This window comes from Papio anubis, chromosome 10, assembly GCF_008728515.1.
Source record: "Papio anubis isolate 15944 chromosome 10, Panubis1.0, whole genome shotgun sequence".
In the NCBI taxonomy this organism is placed as follows: Eukaryota; Metazoa; Chordata; class Mammalia; order Primates; family Cercopithecidae; genus Papio; species Papio anubis.
In genome coordinates, this window is record NC_044985.1 from 3,879,870 (window position 1) to 3,898,325 (window position 18,456).

The following is an 18,456-nucleotide window of genomic DNA, read 5'->3' on the forward strand; positions in this document are numbered from 1 at the left end:
TGGTGGGCCATGCTGGCTGGGGTCTCACAGGCTGGGGTGGATCCTAGAAGTGATTTGTCATGCATGATGGGAGAATCCCAGGTTGTTCTTGCAGGAGCAACATGTGTTTTATGACAGAGGAGTGAGTTTCAAGCAAAAAAAAAAAAAAAAAAAGAAAAAGAAAAGAGAAGAAAAGAAAAGAAAAAAAGGAGAGAGAGAAGGGATTAGGTTCATCTGGAGAGACTTCTGACTTGCTGGATGCTACTGATGTCATTTGGGTTCATCTAGAGACCAGGCACAGAGCTGTGGGACATAATCACCACAGCGCTGATGGCCGTGTCTGTCTGTCATTGAGCACCGCCATATCCTAGCACTTTCCATGTTCTGGCTCTTTTTAAGTCTCTCAAAAACCTCAGAAGAGACAATCCATAGGCATCATCATTAGCCATGTTTGGTAGACCAGGGAAGTGGGGCACAGAGTGATTAATGAGCTCAAGGCCACGCAGCAGATGATGGGCCGCATCCAGTGTCTGCTCGTCATCGTGTGTCTTGCTGCCCTCAAGTCACTCCTAGCAGTTGCCCAGAACTGTTTGTTCCCCATTCCTATCCTCAGGTGCATCTGGGGTGTTTCCACAACCAAACCATGACACTGGCCTCTGTTCCTTTGCGCTGGTCCCCGAAGCTCGGGTCTCCCCTGTAGATGCTGACTCTCTGTCTCCTCGAGGCCTTTGGACCCCGCGTTTTTGTGGCTGGAATGAAACACACTCCAGCTTCAGCCCCGTGGAGGCCGTTCCTGATCCCTCCTCTCAGCTGGTCTCTGTCAGGATTGATTGACTCCTGACCCAAGGGATGGGGGAAAAGGAGTGGGAGGGGATGCCATGAAGGGACCCAGCTTCGGGACTGGAAAAGGGACAGGCCAAGGAGAGGGAAACAGGCTTCCTCTTATGAGATGCTGACCTCATGGTGCCCAGTATATAAGCTAGGGAGAGGCAGGGTAGGGAATGGATGTGCATTTTAGTGTGTGGTACTGAGCAAGGCTGGTGGTTAACAGAATTTAGATGCTTTCCAGAGCAGCTATTCAATGTGCAGTGGATGAATAATAAAGCCAGTGAACATCGCAGGTCCACAAGAGGGTCAGACAGGGAGGAACCGGAAAAGAAACCACAATGCAAGAGCACAGGGCCCCTTTTTCTCATATGGCTGGTTGCAAAGTGAATTAGATGAGAACTGTTGCTTTTCAACTAAGTTAATTAGTAACTGAACAATTTAACAGACACTAATTGACCATTAAACTATGCTACTGTTTTGGGGAACGTGCTAAACAGTTAAGTCTATTTTTCCTTACTTGGAGAGCACCTAGCTCATTGAGTTGTTTTCAGAATGGAAGGATGCTGCAAAGGATGATGAGTGTATCTAAGAGCCAAAGGGCAGTGACTTCAGGAAGAGGTGGTTCTAGAAGCTCAAACAATGTCCTTATAATTCTGACTCTGTCTCCAAGAGTTTTTTTCCTCCATCTTTTTTAATCATTAGTCAGATTCTCTGTGTGCGATGATACAAATGTTCACCAGTAGTTCAGCCTTATATGTTGCCAAATATTGCCTTATAGATTGCCAAGTTAGGAATCTCCATGAAAAGAGCTTTATTTCCCAATAATTGCAGAAAAAAATGGCCTTTTCCCTCCTTGGCATGAATTGGGTGGTGTGCCCAGGCCTGACCAATCAGTGGGAACTGGGGAGACCACACCAGTGTCCTGTTTCTACCCTGCTGCCCGGGAGAAAGTTAACTCCACCCAGTAAAGGATGATTCCCCCAAAGAACATTGAGGCGCTGTTGTCAGGAAACCAGACAACAGATGTTGGGTAAGCAAATTAGCTGTGCTAATCCCAGTCATTGTTACTGAGGGTTAGGATCTAGGTTTGGGTTTGGTCCAAAAGTTAAATCACACAGAGCCTGTGGCATGAACAGATGCACAGTTGCATAAGGAGACTCACAATGAAACACATCAGTGCGATCTAGTCTTGCAGGTGTTGTGATACTTGTGCATAAAGAGAGAGGTGCCAATGTGACCTGGGTGGAGACATCCCTCTATAAGGATGAGGTTCTCATTTATGGGTAGAAAGCCAAGGACACTGCATTCCCTGCATAGCCCACACTTTGGCTACCGTCTCTGTAGTTTGGGTTCTGGATGGGATTTTGCACAGCATAAGCTCTGCAGCAATGGGAGTCAATGTGGCAATACTGAGAAGGATGGCAGGCTCTGGGAATCACCTAAGAGCCGAGGAAGCATGAATCGTCCTCTTATAAACTCCCGTAATAATAAAATAAATCAGCTGTATTGTTCAGTGATGAACTGCTCTGCTCTCTGGCCAGGGGGGCTCCAAAAGTTATTACTGGCTAACAATAGCTTGTTAAAGTTCTTGGGCACAGAAAAAAAATCAAACTGTACAGGTCCTGGGAGAATCTGGTCACATAAAAGAGAGAATCCATTCCAAGCGTGAGCTATTAGTTCTGCTCTGAATATCACCGTTACTAACCAGAGGGCTTTAGTGAAATCTCCAGCCTGCCAGAATCTCAATCCTCATCAACTGCCCAGGAAAATGACTGTGACAGGTGCTAATTGGTGATTATAGGAAAGAATACCTTTGGACTGGAAAAATGCTCCAGGTGCTAACTAGTCATGGCAACAGTGCTCCCCTGGGAGAGAGATGCTCTTTGGAGGAATGAGTATACTCCTGTAGAAAATGACCCTGATTCCTTCTTCCTGACTGATCTCTCTCCCTCTCCCCTTCTCTTCTTTTCCTCCTTACCCACTCTCAACCCTTCCCAGGACTCCCCTTAAACCAGACCCTGACTACCTCCAGATTCCTCAACAGAGCTTTGGTTTTGAAGGAACTTATTCAGTTCCCAACTCTACCAGCACAAGCTCTGTGAGTGACTTGGTCGGTCACCTATTTTCTCTTTTGATTTAACCTTAAATCAAGCCTCAACCTTAAATTCAAATGGCATTTTGAACTGACACTGCAAAATACCAGTATGGTGCTAGGGACACTGAGGTGTTTAAGCAATTCTCGTTCCTGCTTGTCCCTTTTCTTTTCTGTCCTGATGTTCAGATTGTCATTCCTCACTGGATGATGAATTACAAAGTGCAACACAAAGACAAGGCAGCATTATTAATATTATTTATGATTATTGTTTTCCTCATTGTGTAGCATAGCACCTGGCTCACTGCAGACACTCATTAAATAATTATCAAATGACTGTGGATGTCTTTTTCAATAATATCTGCCTTAAAGACACTGCTAATTTCTTCCGTTAAGGAAGCTCTCAGAGATCTCTGTGCTTCACAGTTGTCGACTCCTTCTGAGGCTTCCCATGTGAAATCTCTAGCTACCGCATTGTTTTATTAGCATTAGTGGGTGTTCACTGTGTCTGTTTTCCCAGGACGCACTGAAGAACTCTTTCTCTACGCCTTCTTGTCTCTTTCCTAGATGATAGTTTACTTCCTGTCATCTACACGTGAATGCATTTGTATACTTTCTGTGACTTCTCTTGGGTTGGAAATCCACACTCTTGTCACCCAGCCTGGAGTGCAGTGGTACGATCTCGGCGTACTGCAACCTCTGCCTCCTGGGTTTAAGCAATTCTCTGCCTCAGCCTCCCGAGTAGCTGGGATTACAGGCACGTGCCACCATGCCTGGCTAATTTTTTGTATTTTTAGAGAGACAGGGTTTCAACATGTTGGCCAGGCTGGTCTTGAACTCCTGACCTCATGATCCACCTGCCTTGGCCTCCCAAAGTGCTGGAATTACAGGCATGAGCCACTGTGCCTGGCCTTGAAAGCTGCTTCTTGATGAGGCTGTTGGTGAAGGTGATGATGATGGTGATGATGAGTGATGGATGAGTGATGGGGAAGGGAGGGTGTTGGTTTGCAGGGAGAGTGGTGGGAAGCTGCCACAGACCAGTGACAAAGGGAAATTGAGATAATTCTAAGGGAGTGCAAGATGTTGGAGGAGGAGCCCATGTCAAAACTCGTTAGCTTTCTCAGCCTACTTCCTGCTGACAGAAAATTAGGGGACAATTTTCCTTCTTACTATCCAATTTCTTGTGCTTGTTTAATTGCTCTGGCATTCAAACAAGTAATGAAAGTGGGCATCCTTGTCTAGTTCCTGACCTTAGAGAATAAACTTTCAGTTTTTCACGATTAAGTATGATTTAGCCTTTTCTGTATCTATTGAGATAATCATACGACATTTTTGATCACATGATTTTATTCTTCATTCTGTTAATATGGTGCATTGCATTCATTTATTTGCATATTTTGAAACATCCTAATGTCCCAGAGAATGTTCTGTATGTGCTTGAGAAGGATGTGTATTCTCCTGCTGTTGAGTAGAATGTTTTGGATGTCTGTTAGGTTCATTTGGTCTATAGTTTTATTCAAGTCCGCTATTTCCTTATTAATTTTCTGTCCGGATGAGCAATCCATTGTTGTAAGTGGGGTACTGAAGTCCCTCTACTGTTATTGTATTATCACTTTACATATTTGGGTGCTCCAGTGTTGGGTCCATACATATTTGCAGTTATTATATCCTCTTGATGAATTGACCCCTTTATCTCTTGTGATAATTTTTGACTTAAAGTATATTTTGTCTGATGTAAATATAGCCACTCCTGCCCTGTTTTGTTTATCATTTCCATGGAATATCTTTTCATATCCCTTCACTTTCAGCCTACATGTGTTTTGTTTACAGAGGACATTATCATATATATATATATAAAGTTTCCACCGAAAAACTGCTAGAACTAATAAACAAAACAAATGCAGTAAAGTCATGGGATATAAAATCAACAAACAAAAATCATTTGCGTTTCTATACACTAACAATGAACTATCAAAAAAATTAACAAAATCTCATTTATAATAGCATGAAAGAAGAATAAATACTTAGAAATAAATTTAACCAAGGTAGTAAAAGATTTGCAAACTGAAACCTATAAAACATTAATAAAAGTAATAAAATAAATTGAAGAGGGCAAAAATAAATGGAAAGATATCCTGTGTTTATAGACCAAAAGAATTAACATTGTTAAAATATACTAGGCAAAGTGATCAGTGCAATCCCTATCAAAATTTCAATGGCATTTTCCACAAAAATTAGGAAAACAATCCTAAAATTCGTATGGAACCACAAAAGACTTTGAATAGTCAAAGCAACCTTGAACAAGAACAAAGCTGGAGGTATCACACTTCCTGAATTCAAAATACATTACAGAGGTATAGAATTCTTAACAGAATGACACTGGCCAATAAAAGAGAAAAACCAGCCCAGATATTTAATATAAATCCACACATTTATGGTTGGCTGATCTTTGACAAGGTTGCCAAGAATACAATGGGGAAGGGATAGTCTCCTTAATAAAGTGTAGGGAAAATTGGATATCCACATGGAGAAGAATATACACAAATCTTCTTAAGATAAATTAAATACTTAAATGTAAGAGCTGAAACTGTAAAATGGCTAGAAGAAAACATAGAGGAAAAGTTTCTCGACATTGGTCTGAGTAATGATTTTTTTTTAATGTGATCCTGCAAACACAGGTAACAAAAGCAAAAATAGACAAATGGGATTGCATCAAACTAAAAAGTTTCTATACAGCAAAAGAAACAATTAACGAAGTCAAGAGACAACCTATAAAATAGGAGAAAATATTTGTAAACCATACATTGATAAGTTAATATTCAATATATTTAATAATTTCAACTTAATAGCAAAAAAAACCCCACAAAAACCAAAAAAACACCCCACATTAAAAATAGGCAAGGGATTGAGCAGAAATTTCTCAAAAGAAGACACACAAATGGCCAACAGGCATATGAGTAAAATGCTCAACATCCCTAATTACTAGGAAAACGCAAATCAGAACCACAGTGAGATATCACCTTATACCTGCTAGAATGGCTATTATCAAAAAGATGAAAGATAACAAGTATTGGAGAGGGTCCAGAGAAAGGGAAGCCCTTGAACACTGCTGATGGCAATAGATAAGTTAGGGAACAGGAAGCTTTGGGCATTTTGAGCAATTTCAGTTCCTTTTTGTCTAATCCAGTGGCCCTTTTCCTATTACCATGATCTTAACATATTTCCAAATTTTCTCATAACAAGCTATTTGGTGAAAACCATACCGTGCTAGACACTGTATTAAACACAAAACACAAGTGCATGTCCCTCAATATAGGCAGTAACTTTTGCAGATGAAACAGTTCTTTCCTTAGCTCATCTCTCTTGGAATACTATATCATTCATAGCTGGAACCAGCTGACACTACAACACTCTGTCTAGAGACCTGCTTAGCCAGATCAGAAAGCTTTAAGGTACCTGTGGTATTCCTCAATTTACTCCAGGTAACAGCTTTACAAACTGCTTTATGACACAAAATGTGTTGCTCTTTTTCTAGTTGCCATAGCAGTTTCCTCAACAGTTTGACGACCACCATCAGTGGTGGTCATCACCAGCCACCACTGAGAATGTGCATTTCTCTCTACCAGTTTCTCCAATGTGTTTCCAACCTCTATATATTGCCCTGTTGCGTAGTTAATGCCCTGTGTTTGAGGGTTTGTTTTTAATAGCAGCACCCCATGTCTGGGTAGTTGCTTCTGTATCAGTTCCCTTTTGTTGCATTACGAACCACTCCACAACTCAGTAGCGTATCACAAGAACCATTTGTTTAGCTTACATATTTTGTTGGTTACCTGGGCAGTTTTTCTGGTTCTCTCATGGGTCTGTGGTCAGCTGGTGGGTGGGCCAGTGAGTAGGTGGTCTAGGGTGGCCTCATGGGTCAGGCAGTTGGCTGAAATGATAAGGGCGACAGGGCAATACATTGATCATGTGCTTCCTCAGGCTTCTTCACTTGGTGGGAGACAAAGCATCCCTGAAGTAATAAGAGGACAAATGTCACTGAGAAATTATTTTTCAAGCCTGTGCTTATAGCAGGGTGACTGATGTTCCCTTGGCCAAAGCAAGTCATGTGGCCAACCCCAATTCAAGGGGTGGAGAAACAGACTCCACCTCTTGATGGGATAGGACAAAATATGGCCAATTGTGGACAGTTTTGTAATCTACAATAAAACCTTAGTCGATCCAGGGCAACATTCCAACATTTAGTCACCGTTCTGTGTGACCTCAAGTTAAACACTGTACTAAAATCCACATAGCCAATGAAAAGAGGGAGGGAAAGAATATATTAAATTTCAAGTACTAGGTAATAATTATAACTAATTAGAAGTAAAATATACTTCTCTGTGTTAGTTATTTATAGTTGCCTAATAATAAGGGCAGTAGGGTATTCTGAAGAGTAGAGAAGAAGAAGTTTCACTCATGACTGTAAGCTAACTTTTCCACACTCTTCTCTAAATCAGACGTCAAGTAGAAAAGAAGGAAAGTAGAAAAGATGGAATTATCCATTTGATGGGTGAAAATACTAAGCAGTCTTGACGGTTCATCTCTAGGCACATTGAGATGGGTTTAAATGTTCTTTAAAGGAGTAGGAAGACTCAGAAATTCAGGAAAAAAGGAGTGAAGTGTCTTGCTTCATTCCATTCCAATTTAGTAACAATCGCCCTTCATACCTATTCACACTTGGCAGTTTACACAGCTCTTTACTTTCATTATCCTATTTAACTTTCACAGTGCCCGGAGGTCATCTGGCAGAGTCTGTTATCTCTGTTTTAAAGATTGCCAGGCTTGCCCAGCTACCAAGAAAATCACTGTCGGGGCAACGAGGCAATAGAGAGAGGAAAGCCTTGGGAGGGTATACGGAGGAGGTAGGGCAGAATGAAAGCTGGGACATTACAAAAATCGGAAGCTGCTTGAAAGAAGTTAATGCTTCAGAAAACCTAGAACTGCGAGTACAAGAAAAGGCTTTGGAGATCAGGGAGTTATTGATTGTTTTTGAGAAAATGGTTGTCTTGGGGGCAAGAAGAACAAGGGAGATGAGGCCAGAAGTGAAAATGCGGGAGGTGAAGGAGGTCAGGTAGCCACATGAGTTGTTAGATGCTACTGTGCAGGCTTCCCAACAGTAGTAAACCATGTCAGAACCCAGAATCCTGTACTTTTTTTTTTTTTTTTTTAAAGGGAAAGTTATGGCTTGGAAAGCTAGCTTTCTGGATATGTTAAAACAATTTAGTGGATTAATTGCATACGTACAAATAACATATTCACTTCAGTAAAGAGGTCATTATAAATAAGCAGAAACAGGCTTTACAAAATGAAAGTCAGAATATGAGGGCAAGCACCTTGCATCAGACTTAATGTGTAACAAGTAGTTTAAGTACAGGGTTTCACTTATTTACATTCTAATTTTTTTTTCATTCAGCAAATGGGTTTATTGAATACCTACTATATGAAAGGACACTTGTTAAGCATCAAGAATACACCAATGACTAAGATCTCCACACTCAAGTAGCTCATGGCTTGTGGCAGTGCTGTGTGATGGAAATAGGGAGCAAGGCACATATGCATTCCTAGGAACTTTCTAGTAACTCGCAGCTCATCACAATGGTACAGCCACATTTCAAGTGCACAATAGCTGTGTGTGGCTAGTGACCACCATACTGGACACTGCAGATCTTTGGAGAAACAAGATACAAAGCATTACCATGTAATACGAAAACCACCGACAAAGCTTTCACAAGTTACAATAAAGGGAGACACAAGCCTTCAGAGGTATTTGTCTACCCATGTTTTAAGGCTTAGATCAATTGGGATGTTTAAGCCACGATTTCCTAGACATCCCATTTATGCTTGAGCTGGGAAAAAAAAAAAAACATGTTTGCATCTTTGGAATGAGAAATGCTTAATGCCACACTCCCTCTTTGAAATTCAAAATGCATATTAATATATTAAAAGCTCTGAGAAGTCCTGCAGAAAAGACATGATTTTTAGTGTACTTAACCTGTAATTTACTCCAAGGTATTGACAATGAAATGCTCTCCACCTATGTTTTAATACTTATAAATAATGATGAGAAATATTTCTGGAACAGCCTGTTTACAGAATATGAACTCTAGCTAATAGAATGACTTGGATAATTGAGAGTTCTATTTCTACTCTGGTGAATGTTTTTTTCCTAAAATATTTAGTTTGGCTTTCCCACCATGAGTGAGTCTAGTGATCATACATTAATCCTTCTAGGACTACGCCTACAACATATGCTTTCCTCTATCTAAAATGTCCTTCCTCTCTTTCCCCGCTCTCCTAGAAAAATTCCCTGTTATTGGCTGGGCATGGTGGCTCATGCCTGTAATCCCAGCACCTTGGGAGGCCGAGGCAGGTGGATCACCTGAGGCCGGGAGTTCCAGACTAGCCTGACCAACATGGAGAAACTCCATCTCTACTAAAAATACAAAATTAGCTAGGCGTGGTGGCACATGCCTATAATCCCAGCTACTAGGGAGGCTGAGGCAGGAGAATGGTTTGAACCCTGGAGGTGGAGGTTGTGGTGAGCTGAGATCGCACCATTGCACTTCAGCCTGGCAACAAAAGCTAAACTCAGTCTCAAAAAAAAAAAGATAAAAAGAAAAAAGAAAAAAAAAAAATCCCTGTTATTTTACCAGATGAGGGCCAAGCATAATGTCCTCAGAAGTTTTCCCTGAGTCCCCCAGGTGGAAGCAATGTCTTCCTCCTCTGTGTGCTCAGAACAATTGCTGCAATTAGCTGAGGTCACATTTAATTTCCTAATGCAGAGCAGGGGCCCAATCTTATCTATTTTTATATTCCCAGAAGCCGGCATATCACCAAGCACATATTGGTATTGCTTAAATTTGTTATTTTTTGCCTCTACTCACTATATATACCCCATTAATGAGGGGCACTCAGCCGGTTTTCTGCATCGGGAAATGTCTTGCTCCTTGCTTTCTCATCCTCCGTTCCAGGCCTGCGTCACCGCAGGCCCTGGCAGGATGCATCAGGCGGTGTGACCACCTGTGTTTCTGTGGCTTGGGCTCCATATGCATTCTTTTGGCCTGGCCTGTCCCTCTGCCTCTTTCTCCTGGCTTGACTTCCAGCCTTCCAGTTCTGTGCAGGCTCCCGAGCTACCCTGGCTTCTTCAGCCCTGGCCATTGCTTGTGGTGCTGACCCTAATGAGGAATAGCGAAGGCCCTCTTCCACCCCATGCCTTGCTTTCACCTTTGCAACCTGCTTGACCCTGAAGCCCCCTGGCCCGAGCCCCTCACCTATAATTAACCTTTGCCCTCTGCCCTCAGGGTGCACATGGCTCTGAGTGTCTCCTTCTCCCGTTACTCAAACCGGAAACCTGCTGTGACCACACATTGGCCAAACAATAAAACAGCCCGGAAACGAAGCCCCTCCTCAGTTCTGTAGTTCTCACTCAGTTCCTTCCCTGTGCCTGTGACTCTCACCTTGTCCTCATGCCCTTTAACCTGCCATCCAGCCACTTCCAAACCTTCCCCTGCTTGGGCACTGGGTCCACTTTTGCCTTCATTTGTACACCACCGCCCCAGCCGTAATTTCCTGCCCTCTGCTGTGTTCTCCTCCTCCCTTTCTCCTCTTCTGTTCCCATCCTGCCCTACTGTATGTACTTGGTGAGCCACTTCCCATCTGGGAATGAGGTGGAGATTATATAGCAAATGGCCTTTTAAATTTTATCTTTTCATTCATACAGTAGACCTGTCTTGGGGAGCAGTCCCTGACAGCCCTGTTGAGTAGATTCAGATTAAAAACTCGGGAGATAAACATGTCCAATTATTTTTCTGTTTCGCATGCCTAACTTCATCACAAGGCAGGGCAAGGGGCTTTTGCATGCAGGCCTTTGTTTAATAGAAGCTACGCATCGTTGCTTCAGGGATGCATCATAACGCGATACCCTTTGGACCGCAAATGTTATGGAAATGAGAATTGTTTAATTTACAGCCTTTCCTACACTGGCCTTGCAGATCTGAAAAATTAATTAACCAAATGTCGTATTTTACTTCCCACAAACCTGGGTAGACAATGAAAGACGAACCTTAATGGAAGAGCCAGGGGCCCCTTCTACATGGTAACGTCTCAAAGTCCACAGAGAAGGGGAGCACTGCGTGGCATCTTCACAGCTGCCACCCCTCACTGTCCTCTCCCCCACGCTGGAAAGTGGAGGAGGGGCGGATGACCTACAGCCAACAGGATGGCTGGTGGGGCATCCTACCTCCCTCTATAGCTAACTGCAGCAAGGCGTTCACCTCTGTGAGGTTTCATCTGCTGCTCGTGAGGCAGGTACATGGGTACTACCCACCTCACACATTTCCTGTAGAATTTAATGAGAAGCATTGAAGCTCCTGGCCAGCAGGAGATCCCAACGGTGTTCAACAGCCACCTCCTGTTCCCTTCCTGCAAGCTTGCTTGGACCCAGGGACCCCTTCTGACCCCATGGCCCCCCTCAGTGTGCTCCTAGTTCCTCTTCATCACTCTTTACCTCTGCTTATCATGCCAGGTTCAAGCGATTCTCCTGCCTCAGCCTCCCGAGTAGCTGGGATTACAGGCACCTGCCGCGATGCCCAGCTAATTTTTGTATTTTTAGTAGAGACAGGGTTTCGCCATGTTGGCCAGGCTAATCTTGAACTCCTGACCTCAGGTGATCCACCCGCCTCAGCCGCCTCAGCCTCCCAAAGTGCTGGTATTACAGGCATGAGCCACCATGCCCAGTCCAGCCTGTTTTCTTATATAGAAAATTTTGGCATGATACTCACTGGCTTGGGTACAAAATGAGATCACATTCTTCACAATACTCAAATGATTCATAATCGCCCCCACCCATTCTATTATGGGAATGTCGTTCTCTGTCCTTATGATCCTCCCACTGGGTAACTTCAAGGCATCTACATGCGTTTACTTATTTCAAGAAGTCACCTCTGGTTCTTATCACCTTCAAGGGAGGGAATGTAGTTGGCAGGCCATCTACAGTTCTCTTGTCTATTGTGATGACCACACGGTGTCCCTGTTACCACCCAGGTGGTCTGGTTGTTCATGGGATCTTTTTTTGTCCCTGCTGGATGACCGTGGAAGCCTGGTGGCCAGGGAACCAGGTGTCATCTTTCTCCCCTACAGATAGGGCTGGGGAGCCTAAGGCTGCAGTTGGAGCTGGGAGTTGGGTCTGAAGGAGGAAACCCTTTCCACACTGTTAGGTTATTCAGCTGGTGGTGTGCCACCATAGGTCTTGGTTCCTGAAGGTACAGCACTTCTGTGACCTAGCTTTTCTATTTCTTTTTACTTCCTGCAAAACTATTTTCCTAAGGTGTGGCCATGATGTCAGAGTGGCTGGACTTGCAGAGTTTCCAGTCCCAGACACCCAGGCTCGGCATCATTACAATTTCTGGACCTCCTAGCCCCAAATGCAGAAGATGTGCCAAATCCACTCCTTCTTGCTATAGGATGAATAGCATTGGTCCAGGTGAAGCTGTCCTTATCTTGGGCTGAGACAGTGGTTTCCTACCTGGAGATGCTGTTAGGATTGAGAGATGCCTGGTACCCTGAAAAATGTTGGCACTCTTCTTCCATTCTGCATCTCAGGACAAAGAAAGGCTTAGATAAAAGGCTCCATCTAAAAGAAACAGAGGGAGAATAAATTTTTAAAAATCAAGTTTGCTACCTGCAAGAAGACAGCAGGGAGGGGTGTGGGCTGGAAGGCAACAGAGAATGACACTTTTCTGAGTGTAATTTTTATAATGTTTTGACATTTTAAAGGCTGATGATAAGCTACATACTCAACAATTAAAATAAAATCAATAAGAATGGAAAAAAGACCAAACATGAAACAGAAAATGGAAACAAGTGAACTTAATTATAGTTAATGACTACCCTAAAAACACTGAAGGGGAAGGAAAACAAGAAAAGAACTAATCCAAATAATTGAGTCATAGTATGTGACTGTATATCATGAATCTGGAGCAGGTGGGCTGCGTGTGTGTTTGCATGGGGGCAGCACACAAATACTCTGTGCTCTTGAGTAGGTTTGTTGATTTTAGTTTTATGGAAAAAACAATTCTAGAGCTAGTTTAGATGTAATATAAGATTGAACAAGTGAGACACAGTGAGGCTGCTGGGAGCCAGTGTTCTCCATAAAGAAGGGACGTAAGCATGTGGATTGAAGTCGGGCGCGGTGGCTCATGCCTGTAATCCCAGCACTTTGGGAGGCCAGTGGATAATGAGGTCAAGAGATCGAGACCATCCTGGCCAGTATGGTGAAACCCTGTCTCTACTAAAAATACAAAAGTTAGCTGAGTGTGGTGGCACACACCTGTAGTCCCAGCTACTCGGGAGGCTGAGGCAGGAGAATCACTTGAACCCGGGACGTGGAGGTTGCAGTGAGCTGAGATTGCACCACTGCACTCCAGCATGGCAACAGAGTGAGACTCTGTCTAAAAAAAAAAAAACAGAAAAAAAAGAATGCAGATCTAAATGGAAGGCATTGGTATGGACTCAGGATTTCTAAAATGTGTATGTCTAGTTACACATAGAAATACACACATGCATGCATGCATGAATGCATGTTTGTATATGTATGCATGTACATATGCAAAAATATGTGGCTGTTTCCTATTTCTGTCTGCTCAAAGAGCCAAAAACAAAGCCACCCTAGCAACAATGAGCACATCTAATGATCAGATCTTGGTCTCTAATCCCATTCCCTTTAAAATGAAGCAGGGCCCAACAGAGAAATGACTTGGCAGGGTAGGTACAAAATGAACTTGGAACATTTCGTATGCCAGAGAGTAAGAAGTGTTAAAAAGCAATAATGATGGAGGCATGTTACAGGGAAATATGAGACAATTTAAAGAGTGTCTCGCAGGCCAAATATGGGACAATTTTAGTATCAAATAATTGAGTGCCATAATGAATTACAAACCATTTAAAATAGGAATTTGCTCATTAGTCTAGATAGATAAATGATAGGTAGTTAGACAGATAGATAATAAATTGTGGGGAGGATAGGCCGGGCATGGTGGCTCACACCTGTAATCCCAGCACTTTAGGAGGCCAAGGCAGGCAGATTACCTGAGGCCAGGAGTTCAAGACCAGCCTGGCCAACATGGCAAAACCCCGTATCTACTAAAAATATAAAACTGAGCCAGCTGTGGTGGCATGTATCTGTAGTCCCAGCTACTCGAGAGGCTGAGGCAGGAGACTTGCTTGAACCTGGGAGGTGGAGGCTGCAGTGAGCCGAGATCATGCCACTGCACTCCAGCTTGGGTGACAGAGTGAGACCCTGTCTCAAAAAAAACAAAAAACAAAAAACAAAAACAAACAAACAAACAAAAAACCATAAAAACTGTAGGGAGGAATTATAAAATACCATGGAAGATAGTTTGTTACATGTGGAGGTAGTGATGAAGTTGAAAAAAATCATTTTGCAATCAGCATGATGAAGATTGCATCAGACAAGAATCACGGATGGGTGCCAAAGGTGGGGAAGTTTTGATGATGGACAGGATATTTCCATAAGATGTCTCCATATCAAGTGTTTATTAGATGTTGCAAGGAAGAAAACAATATACAGTGGAGAAATTGGGATTTCTTTGGGTGATGCCTCTGAAAGACAGTTGGACACACAGGTGTGATACCATAAGAGAAACATGACATCAACTATTCAGTATTTTAAAGATGCAAGACATTAATATACAGGCATATCTCATTTTATCGTGCTTCACTTTATTGTACCCTGCAGATATTGCGTATTTTACAAATTGAAGGTTTGCGGCAATTCTGTGTTGAGCGAGTCTGTTGGTGTAATTTTTGGAACAGTATGTGATCACTCTGTGTCTCTGTCTCACTTTGGAAATTCTTGCAATATTTCAAACTTTTTCATTATTTTTATACCTTTTATGGTGATCTGTGATCAGTAATTTCTGATGTGACTATTGTAATTGCAAATGTAGTGGAAATAGCAAGAAAATTAGAATTATAAGTGGAGTCTAAAGATGTGACTGAATTGTCGCAATCTCATGATCAAACTTGAAAGGATGAGGAGTTGCTTCTTATAGATGAACAAAGAAAGTGGTTTCTTGAGATGAAATCTACCCCTGGTGAAGATGCTGTGAACTTTGTTGAAATGACAACAAAAGATTTAGAATATTACATAAACTTCATTGATAAAGTAGTGGCAGGGCTTAAGAGAATGGACTTCAGTTTTGAAAGGAGTTCTACTGTGGGTAAAATGCTGTAAAAGGGCATCACATGCTACAGAGGAATCTTTTGTGAAATGGATGCAGCAAACTTCATTGTTGTCTTAAAGTGGCCACAGCCACCCAGTCAGTAGCCATTAACATTGAGGCAAGACCCTCCACCTGCGAGAAGATTATGACTCACTGAAGGCTCAGATGATCATTAGCATTTTTTGGCAATGAAGTATTTTTTAAGTAACGCACATACACTATTTTTTAGACATAATGTGATCGCACACTTAATAGACTACAGTGTAGTGTAAACAGCTTTTTTATGCATTGGGAAACCACAAAAATTGTGTAACTTGCTTCATTACACTATTTTCTTTATTGCCATGGTCTGGAACCAGGCTCACAATATCTCCCAGGCATTCCTGCAATCACGAAGGAACGTTGGACAAAGACAAAATGGGAAACACCATGTTTAAACCAAGAGGGGAACTTATACTCTTCAAAAATGACAATGTCATAAAAATCAAAGAAAAGTTATAGAAATGCTATAGATTAAAGGAGGGCAAAGAGATGTAACAACTAAGGCTGCACTTGACCCAAGACCAGATCCTGTATTAGAGGCAAACAATCCTATACAGGGCATTATTGGGTCAACTGACAAAATTAGATCAAACCAGTAGGCTGGATAAAAGTACTGCATCAATGCTGAATGTACTGAAGTTGATCATTGTACTGCGCTGTTTAAGAGTGTATCTCTATTATTGGGAAAGGCACGCTGAAGTATTTAGAGGAAAGGGGCTGATGTGTGTGACATACCCTCACATTAAAAAGATAATAGATACATAGATAGAGCAAGTGATAAATGCAGTAAAATGCTTGCAATAGGTGAATCTGAGTAAATTACATATAGATATTCTTTATACTGTTTTTATTTTTATGATTTTTTTTTTCCTGAAAATTTGAAATTCTTTTCAGGTGAAAGTAAAAACATTGTTTTCTGATTGGGTTGAGAGAAGTCTGTGAGGAGAGGGCAGACCAGGTGCTGGCTCCTGTGAAGAGCTCGTACTGAAGTGGGCAGAGCTGACAAGACCCCCAGGGGAAGGGGAGCTGAAGGAAAACTTCCAGTGTGTCACCTTTGCCTCGGGCCGTGTCCTCCTGTCTTATGTAAACATCATACACAGCAATAAGCACATATTTTCTAGCTCTGGACTCTCTTTGAGTCACCAATAAATGTCAGAAATAATCCCATGCTCAATAAATCAAATATATTCCAGCATTTAATTATCTCCTTTTGCTCTCACAAATCACTTGTGTTTAGAGACACTTCAGGGGGAAAGCAATAATGACAACCATTTGCTCGTGACTTAAGCATGGTGTCATACCAAGTCAGACTCTCACTATTTGGCGAGAGTGTGGCATTGGAGGAAACTGGAGCTGAGGTGTCAAATGCCACAATTCCCAGAGTGAGCTTTGTGAGGTCAAGCTGGGTCTTCTTTTTTCTTTTTCTTTTTTTTTTTTTGGAGACGGAGTCTCACTCTGTCACCTAGGCTGGAGTACAGTGGCCGGATCTCAGCTCACTGCAAGCTCCGCCTCCCGGGTTCACGCCATTCTCCTGCCTCAGCCTCCCAAGTAGCTGGGACTACAGGCGCCCGCCACCTCGCCCGGCTAGTTTTTTGTATTTTTTTTAGTAGAGACGGGGTTTCACCGTGTTAGCCAGGATGGTCTCGATCTCCTGACCTCGTGATCCGCCCGTCTCGCGGTCTTCTTTTTTTAGCAGAGTTCTTACTGATAGTATGTTCTCCATGCCCACAGAACTAACCTCACTTTGGCTTATGAGATTCTTGTCAAGAAAGGCAAACTCTATAGACAAAAAATCACTGTGTGTTTTAAAATTTCTTTTATACCTTATTTCAAACATTTCAAGTCACATTAATTTTCAGGCTAATATAGAAGAGTAGCTTTGCTTAAAAATTTTAAATTCTTATGAATAGATTTGAAAATAGATTTAGAGGTACACTTACAATCTCACTCTGTCTCTCTGTCAGTCTCTCTTTCCTTCTCTCTCTCTCTCCACACACATAACTACATAAAACATGTAAAGTTCTTTGACACTTACAGAAGTGAAAACTCTGGTCCTGAGGGTCAGCATCTGCTCTAAGTGAAGAGGAACTTGCTTGCAAACTGCTTCAGGAGAGAATCTCATAGAAACTGGGGTGCAAATTCCCCCACTTGAGGAAACACAAGAATTGTATAGAGTCATCCTGGCAATATCATACATCATCATTCTGATCCCTAGAGTTCTTCATCTACCAACAAGGTAAACTTCTCTCTCCTCATAATTTAAATAAAGCAGAGCATTAGTTCCAATACATTCAACGTGTACTTAAAGTAACCTCCTCTTCTTCCCTTTTAGCCAGGCATGAACATTTTAGTTGAATTATGAGATGGGGATGAATTAGGGCTTAACTTCAAAAAATCAGCTTTCCAAAGTCAAATCCAATCAGACTCCTAAGAGTAAGGATGATTTCTGGCTTTACTAATAAATCCTATTATTATCGGAGTTTATCTGAATTTCTAAAATCCTACTGTGAAGTCAAGCAGCTTTACTATAACCTAATACCCTTGGAAGCTACTTAAGTCCGTATGGCTTCTTGCTTCCACACAAAAGAACTCAAGTCTGCCATGCATTCAACCACTATTAGGCGTGTGCCTATGATGTCTAATACATGGTGCTAGTCACTGGGGAGTCAAGGACAGATAAGACAGTCTCTGTAGGGCTCCTGTATTGATGGTGGAGACACACAAGTTAACAGATAAATGACACACAACTTACTAAGCAGTGACTCTGAGTATAAGCCAAGTCGAATGAGAGATGACAGGAAGGAGGATGTATACATACCATGGGGACTTGGGGAATCTGAGCAGGTTTGTGAAGGCTCCAGATGAGTCTGCTAGGTGAAGAATGTGAGGAAAAAAATTCCCGATGCAGGGAACACTATGAAAAAAAAGCACAGGAGTGAAAGGGCATAGGTGGCCTGTGGAAGGTGGGGGAGGGGACTGTGGCTGGAACCTGGAAGTCATTGGGAATGAGGCTGGGAGAGATGGTCAAAGGCCAAGTGTGAATGGCCTCAGCTTCCAACCAAAAAGTCTGAATTCTGTCTGTGTTAATTGTGGTTTTTTTTTTAGTTTTATGATGCTTTGACACTTTGAGCCTGACCCAGGAGAGACCACTCCTTCCAAGACAGGTGGATTCCTGGAGATAGTAAGCTACTTGTCTGTGAGAATGCCTTTGACTCTGTACCCCCACCTCCCTCC

At 42.3% G+C, this 18,456-nt stretch overlaps 1 long non-coding RNA gene across 1 annotated transcript; it reads right to left on the minus strand.

The window, feature by feature from the left end:
* Positions 1-17,344, minus strand: LOC103877321. The gene is made up of 4 exons (XR_002516016.2): positions 17,258-17,344; positions 12,462-12,569; positions 6,730-6,827; positions 1-87 (listed from the first exon to the last, which is right to left on the minus strand). It is a non-coding gene; the product is annotated as an uncharacterized LOC103877321 (long non-coding RNA).
* Between the last annotated feature and the right edge of the window lie 1,112 nt (positions 17,345-18,456).